We start from the raw sequence: 6,921 nt of genomic DNA, 5'->3' as shown, positions 1-6,921 counted from the left end.
CTGTACCAGTTATGACTTGTATTGTTCAAGATTATTGTACTTGTTTTTATTATGTATACCCCTCCTCACTTGTAAAGCGCCATGGAATAAATGGCGCTATAACAATAAATAATAATAATAATAATGTGCCTTTCTGCGCCTCACTGTGCCTCATTGCGCCACTCTGTGCCTCTTTCTGTGCCTCCCTGAGCCTCTCTCTCGCTCACTGTGTATCGGCAATGCAAATTGAGAGACTGGTGAAGTGATTCAAATATGTCCCATTGAACAGCCCAGCTTGTTGCTATTCAGCAACAGAAGGTGTGACTCTTTTCTCTATCGTGTTCTGTGCCTCTCTGTGTCTCACTGTGCCTCATTTTGCCTCTGTGTATCTGAAAATATTCAAAAGATGAGAGGCAGCTATTGCGCTCATGTTTGGCACAATCAGCCAGCTATCACTGTTGAAAATGACATACTGAGGATGAGAGCCGTCTATTGTACTCATTTTTTGCACAATTAGCCGGCTCTCCCTGAACAAAATGACATACTGAGGATGAGAGCCGACTATTGTACTCATTTTTTGCACAATTGGCTGACTCTCACTGATGAAAATGACATACAGAGGATGTCACATTGAACAGCCCAGCTTGTTGATATTCAGCAACAGAGGATGTGAGTCTTCTCTCTATTGCATTCTGTGCCTCAATGTGCCTCACTGTGGCTCTGTGCCCATCCCAGCCTAAATGTGCCTTTCAATGACTCTCCATCTTTATCTGCCTTCATGTGCCTTTCTGCGCCTCACTGTGCCTCATTGCGCCACTCTGTGCCTCTTTATGTGCCTCCCTGAGCCTCTCTCTCGCTCACTGTGTATCGGCAATGCAAATTGAGAGACTGGTGAAGTGATTCAAATATGTCCCATTGAACAGCCCAGCTTGTTGCTATTCAGCAACAGAAGGTGTGACTCTTTTCTCTATCATGTTCTGTGCCTCTCTGTGTCTCACTGTGCCTCATTTTGCCTCTGTGCATCTGAAAATATTCAAAAGATGAGAGTCAGCTATTGCGTTCATGTTTGGCACAATCAGCCAGCTATCACTGTTGAAAATGACATACTGAGGATGAGAGCCGTCTATTGTACTCATTTTTTGCACAATTAGCCGGCTATCCCTGAACAAAATGACATACTGAGGATGAGACCCGGCCATTGTATTAATTTTTGGCACAATTAGCCACCTCTCACTGAAAAAAAATGACGTACTGAGGATGAGACCCGGCCATTGTACTCATTTTTTGCACAATTAGCCAAGTCTCACTGATGAAAATGACATGCTGAGGATGAGAGCCGACTATTGTACTCATTTTTTGCACAATTAGCTGACTCTCAATGATGAAAATGACATACAGAGGATGTCACATTGAACAGCCCAGCTTGTTGCTATTCAGCAACAGAGGATGTGAGTCTTCTCTCTATTGCATTCTGTGCCTCAATGTGCCTCACTGTGGCTCTGTGCCCATCCCAGCCTAAATGTGCCTTTCAATGACTCTCCATCTTTCTCTGCCTTCATGTGCCTTTCTGCGCCTCATTGCGCCACTCTGTGCCTCTTTCTGTGCCTCCCTGAGCCTCTCTCTCGCTCACGGTGTATCGGCAATGCAAATTGAGAGACTGGTGAAGTGATTCAACTATGTCCCATTGAACAGCCCAGCTTGTTGCTATTCAGCAACAGGTGTGACTCTTTTCTCTATCGTGTTCTGTGCCTCTCTGTGTCTCACTGTGCCTCATTTTGCCTCTGTGCATCTGAAAATATTCAAAAGATGAGAGGCAGCTATTGCGTTCATGTTTGGCACAATCAGCCAGCTCTCACTGTTGAAAATGACATACTGAGGATGAGAGACGTCTATTGTACTCATTGTTTGCACGATTAGCCGGCTCTCCCTGAACAAAATGACATACTGAGGATGAGAGTCGACTATTGTACTCATTTTTTGCACAATTAGCCGAGTCTCACTGATGAAAATGACATACTGAGGATGAGAGCTGACTATTGTACTCATTTTCTGCACAATTAGCTGACTCTCACTGATGAAAATGACATACAGAGGATGTCACATTGAACAGCCCAGCTTGTTGCTATTCAGCAACAGAGGATGTGAGTCTTCTCTCTATTGCATTCTGTGCCTCAATGTGCCTCACTGTGGCTCTGTGCCCATCCCAGCCTAAATGTGCCTTTCAATGACTCTCCATCTTTATCTGCCTTCATGTGCCTTTCTGCTCCTCACTGTGTTTCATTGCGCCACTCTGTGCCTCTTTCTGTGCCTCCCTGAGCCTCTCTCGCTCACTGTGCATCGGCATTGCAAATTGAGAGACTGGTGAAGTGATTCAACTATGTCCAATTGAACAGCCCAGCTTGTTGCTATTCAGCAACAGAAGGTGTGACTCTTTTCTCTATCGTGTTCTGTGCCTCTCTGTGTCTCACTGTGCCTCATTTTGCCTCTGTGCATCTGAAAATATTCAAAAGATGAGAGGCAGCTATTGCGTTCATGTTTGGCACAATCAGCCAGCTCTCACTGTTGAAAATGACATACTGAGGATGAGAGCCGTCTATTGTACTCATTGTTTGCACAATTAGCCGGCTCTCCCTGAACAAAATGACATACTGAGGATGAGAGCCGACTATTGTACTCATTTTTTGCACAATTAGCCGAGTCTCACTGATGAAAATGACATACTGAGGATGAGAGCCGTCTATTGTACTCATTTTTTGCACAATTAGCCGAGTCTCACTGATGAAAATGAGATACTGAGGATGAGAGCCGTCTATTGTACTCATTTTTTGCACAATTAGCTGACTCTCACTGATGAAAATGACATACAGAGGATGCCACATTGAACAGCCCAGCTTGTTGCTATTCAGCAACAGAGGATGTGAGTCTTCTCTCTATTGCATTCTGTGCCTCAATGTGCCTCACTGTGGCTCTGTGCCCATCCCAGCCTAAATGTGCCTTTCAATGACTCTCCATCTTTATCTGCCTTCATGTGCCTTTCTGCGCCACTCTGTGCCTCTTTCTGTGCCTCCCTGAGCCTCTCTCTCGCTCACGGTGTATCGGCAATGCAAATTGAGAGACTGGTGAAGTGATTCAACTATGTCCCATTGAACAGCCCAGCTTGTTGCTATTCAGCAACAGAAGGTGTGACTCTTTTCTCTATCGTGTTCTGTGCCTCTCTGTGTCTCACTGTGCCTCATTTTGCCTCTGTGCATCTGAAAATATTCAAAAGATGAGAGGCAGCTATTGCGTTCATGTTTGGCACAATCAGCCAGCTATCACTGTTGAAAATGACATACTGAGTATGAGAGCCGTCTATTGTACTCATTTTTTGCACAATTAGCCGGCTCTCCCTGAACAAAATGACATACTGAGGATGAGAGCCGACTATTGTAATCATTTTTTGCACAATTAGCTGACTCTCACTGATGAAAATGACATACAGAGGATGAGAGCCGTCTATTGTACTCATTTTTTGCACAATTAGCCGAGTCTCACTGATGAAAATGACGTACAGAGGATGAGACCTGGCCATTGTATTCATTTTTGGCACAATTAGCTGGCTCTAACTTTTAATTATAAGTGTCGTAATGTAATGTGTCATTTTTCACAAAATTGGAAATTTCTCAAAATTTTTCTAAGTGTCAAGGACTCTTCCAGAAAATCTTCCCCAGGCTCCTGGAAGCCTCCTCGGTACACCTCCAGCGGCTTCCCCCGCCTGGAAGTCTGACACACGCCTGAAATTTTCAAAGTATGAAAATATGCATTTTCATCCAAAAATTCGACTTTCCGCCCGTGCACCGCAAACTTTACCCACATTTAGGTCACTGCCTTGGGGTGCTTTACGACATATTGACGCCCCCCTGGGGTGGAAGTAGGGGAAATGTGACATTTTTCACAAAATCGGAAATTTCTCAAAATTTTTCTAAGTCCCAAGGACTCTTCCAGAAAATCTTCCCCAGGCTCCTGGAAGCGTCCCCGGTACAGCTCCGGCGGCTGCCCCCGCCTGGAAGTCTGACACACGCCTGAAATTTTCAAAGTATGAAAATATGCATTTTCATCCAAAAATTCGACTTTCCGCCCGTGCACCGCAAACTTTACCCACATTTAGGTCACTGCCTTGGGGTGCTTTACAACATATTGACGCCCCCCTGGGGTGGAAGTAGGGGAAATGTGACATTTTTCACAAAATCGGAAATTTCTCAAAATTTTTCTAAGTCCCAAGGACTCTTCCAGAAAATCTTCCCCAGGCTCCTGGAAGCGTCCCCGGTACAGCTCCGGCGGCTGCCCCCGCCTGGAAGTCTGACACACGCCTGAAATTTTCAAAGTATGAAAATATGCATTTTCATCCAAAAATTCGACTTTCCGCCCGTGCACCGCAAACTTTACCCACATTTAGGTCACTGCCTTGGGGTGCTTTACAACATATTGACGCCCCCCTGGGGTGGAAGTAGGGGAAATGTGACATTTTTCACAAAATCGGAAATTTCTCAAAATTTTTCTAAGTCCCAAGGACTCTTCCAGAAAATCTTCCCCAGGCTCCTGGAAGCGTCCCCGGTACACCTCCGGCGGCTGCCCCCGCCTGGAAGTCTGACACATGCCTGAAATTTTTAAAGTATGAAAATATGCATTTTCATCCAAAAATTCAACTTTCCCCCCGTGCACCGCAAACTTTACCCGCATTTAGGTCACTGCCTTGGGGTGCCTTACAACATATTGACGCCCCCCTGGGGTGGAAGTAGGGGAAATGTGACATTTTTCACAAAATGTGGATTTTCTCAAAATTTTTCTTAGTGTCAAGGACTCTTCCAAAAAGTCTTCCCCAGGCTCCTGGAAGCGTCCTCGGTACGCCTCTTAATTAGCCGGCTCTTACTGAAGAAAATGACGTACTGAGGATGAGACCCCGCCATTGTATTCATTATTGGCACAATTAGCCACCTTTCACTGAAGAAAATGACGTACTGAGGATGAGACCCGGCCATTGTATTCATTTGTGGCACAATTAGCCGGCTCTTACTGTTAAATATGACATACTGAGGATGAGACCCGGCTATTATTTTCATTTTTGGCACAATTAGCCACCTCTCACTGAAGAAAATGACATACTGAGGATGAGACCCGGCCATTGTATTCATTTTTGGCACAATTAGCCACCTCTCACTGAAGAAAATGACATACTGAGGATGAGACCCGGTCATTGTATTCATTTTTGGCACAATTAGCCACCTCTCACTGAAGAAAATGACATACTGAGGATGAGACCCGGCCATTGTATTCATTTTTGGCACAATTAGCCACCTCTCACTGAAGAAAATGACGTACTGAGGATGAGACCCGGCCATTGTATTCATTTTTGGCACAATTAGCCACCTCTCACTGAACAAAATGACATACTGAGGATGAGAGCCGACTGTTGTACTTATTTTCTGGACAATTAGCTGACTCTCACTGATGAAAATGACATACTGAGGATGAGAGCCGACTATTGTACTCATATTTTGCACAATTAGCCGAGTCTCACTGATGAAAATGAGATACTGAGGATGAGAGCCGACTATTGTATTTATTTTTTGCACAATTAGCTGACTCTCACTGATGAAAATGACATGCAGAGGATGTCACATTGAACAGCCCAGCTTGTTGCTATTCAGCAACAGAGGATGTGAGTCTTCTCTCTATTGCATTCTGTGCCTCAATGTGCCTCACTGTGGCTCTGTGCCCATCCCAGCCTAAATGTGCCTTTCAATGACTCTCCATCTTTATCTGCCTTCATGTGCCTTTCTGCGCCTCACTGTGCCTCATTGCGCCACTCTGTGCCTCTATCTGTGCCTCCCTGAGCCTCTCTCTCGCTCACTGTGTATCGGCAATGCAAATTGAGAGACTGGTGAAGTGATTCAAATATGTCCCATTGAACAGCCCAGCTTGTTGCTATTCAGCAACAGAAGGTGTGAGTCTTTTCTCTATCGTGTTCTGTGCCTTTCTGTGTCTCACTGTGCCTCATTTTGCCTCTGTGCATCTGAAAATATTCAAAAGATGAGAGGCAGCTATTGCGTTCATGTTTGGCACAATCAGCCAGCTCTCACTGTTGAAAATGACATACTGAGGATGAGAGCCGTCTATTGTACTCATTTTTTGCACAATAAGCCGGCTCTCCCTGAACAAAATGACATATTGAGGATGAGAGCCGTCTATTGTACTCATTTTTTGCACAATAAGCCGGCTCTCCCTGAACAAAATGACATATTGAGGATGAGAGCCGTCTATTGTACTCATTTTTTGCACAATTAGCCGAGTCTCACTGATGAAAATGACATGCTGAGGATGAGAGCCGACTATTGTACTTTTTTTTTGCACAATTAGCCGAGTCTCACTGATGAAAATGACATGCTGAGGATGAGAGCCGACTATTGTACTTATTTTTTGCACAATTAGCCGAGTCTCACTGATGAAAATGACATGCTGAGGATGAGAGCCATCTATTGTACTCATTTTTTGCACAATTAGCCGAGTCTCACTGATGAAAATGACATACTGAGGATGAGAGCCGACTATTGTACTCATTTTTTGCACAATTAGCCGAGTCTCACTGATGAAAATGACATGCTGAGGATGAGAGCCGACTATTGTACTTATTTTTTGCACAATTAGCCGAGTCTCACTGATGAAAATGACATGCTGAGGATGAGAGCCGACTATTGTACTTATTTTTGGCACAATTAGCCGAGTCTCACTGATGAAAATGACATGCTGAGGATGAGAGCCGACTATTGTACTTATTTTTTGCACAATTAGCCGAGTCTCACTGATGAAAATGAGATGCTGAGGATGAGAGCCATCTATTGTACTCATTTTTTGCACAATTAGCCGAGTCTCACTGATGAAAATGACATACTGAGGATGAGAGCC

The sequence above is a fragment of the Ranitomeya variabilis genome, unplaced genomic scaffold (assembly GCF_051348905.1).
Source record: "Ranitomeya variabilis isolate aRanVar5 unplaced genomic scaffold, aRanVar5.hap1 Scaffold_348, whole genome shotgun sequence".
Lineage (NCBI taxonomy): Eukaryota > Metazoa > Chordata > Amphibia > Anura > Dendrobatidae > Ranitomeya > Ranitomeya variabilis.
Note: the sequence above shows the minus strand (reverse complement) of the source record.